Source organism: Lucilia cuprina, chromosome 2 (assembly GCF_022045245.1).
Source record: "Lucilia cuprina isolate Lc7/37 chromosome 2, ASM2204524v1, whole genome shotgun sequence".
NCBI lineage: Eukaryota > Metazoa > Arthropoda > Insecta > Diptera > Calliphoridae > Lucilia > Lucilia cuprina.
In genome coordinates, this window is record NC_060950.1 from 7,942,473 (window position 1) to 7,943,990 (window position 1,518).

Below are 1,518 nucleotides of genomic sequence, written 5' to 3' on the forward strand. Positions count from 1 at the left end.
TGAATAATTTTCTAAATATTAAATAAAAAATAAATTGTAATAAAATATAGCACGACTACTCTCCCGCCCATTTTAATTTTTGAGGAAGAAATAGTTAGCAGATTCTTTTCATGTTTTGATATATGATTAAATAATTTCTATATATTCCAGGAGTTTACGTAGTTCTTTAAGCTGCTGGGTTCCTAAATAACAACGTATACATTGAACCACATTCATTTTCATAAATATTTATGTACAATCAATAATTTTCGATAATAAAATGTCATTTTTAGACTGAGCTGCGTATAGTATTTTTCACACAAAATGCAAATAAACGAAAACAATTGCGAAAATGATTGTTTTTGATTATTATAGAATTTTCAATGTTTGAAATGGAATTTTTCACCCAAAAGGAAGCAGGCAGATAACTAAAGCGATTACTTCGTGTTGAGGTTAAAAGTTAAATATAATTTTAAATGTGAATAGATTTTAAATATATTCTTTCAAATAAATTTGATTATTTTAATAAGAACATCACAAGTTATAATTTGTTGAAAGATCTGTTAAAAAAACTCTCAAAGGGAAGAGCGAATGAATTGTTTTTAAGCTAAAATTCCCTAAAGAAGAAGTTGTTGACATCGAAAAACTGTCTACAGCAACAGTTACAGTTAAATCATCAATAAACATTAGACACTAGACAAATGTTGTTCATCTGGATAAATGTGCAAATATTTGAGGAAAAAGACACACATTAACTTATACAAAACATGTGCAGGATAATTTCCAAATATGTATGTTGTTCGACAATAGAGATAGCTGAAGAATGAAATTTTGTTACATTTTATGGCATTAAATGGATTTGAAATTGTTGTGCTGAAATACAACAATGCAGCAATAATAGTAAAACAATTGCTGCTGTCAGACACTTGCTGTTTATGGTTCGTACAACTCGTGTTTTTTTTTTTGGCGTTAATGTTATGAAATGTGTCAATTAAGCTTTTACACTTATATAGTGGCATAAAGTTTTTGCGCTTTTTGTTACTGCTACAAGGTAAATACAGTGGTGGTGGTAGTGGCAATCATGTCACTCGACATTTACAGCTTTTATTTTGCCTCTTCAAAAGTGGGTTAGAGTTGAGGGTATTGTAAAATAGCAAAAACAAAAATTAAAATGAAATTATAAAACAATGCAAGGAAACTCAAGTATTATTTTATGGCCCATACACACACCTTAATTATTTAATTTTTTTATTTTTTTCCCATTTTTCCATTAAGTGGCACTTATTCCTCGCCTTGAAGTAGGGTGTGGGTAAGCGCCCGATAGCACTGTAGGGTGGAGTAATAAGAGGTTAATTATATAAAAAAGAAAAAAGTTAAAGCAATACATTAACTAAAAGATAATGAGATTTTAATTGAATTAAAAAAGCAGTACTAGTTCAGTTCTAGTTCAGTTCTAGTTCAGTTCTAGTTCAGTTCTAGTTCAGTTCTAGTTTAGTTCTAGTTCAGTTCTAGTTTAGTTCTAGTTCAGTTCTAGTTCAG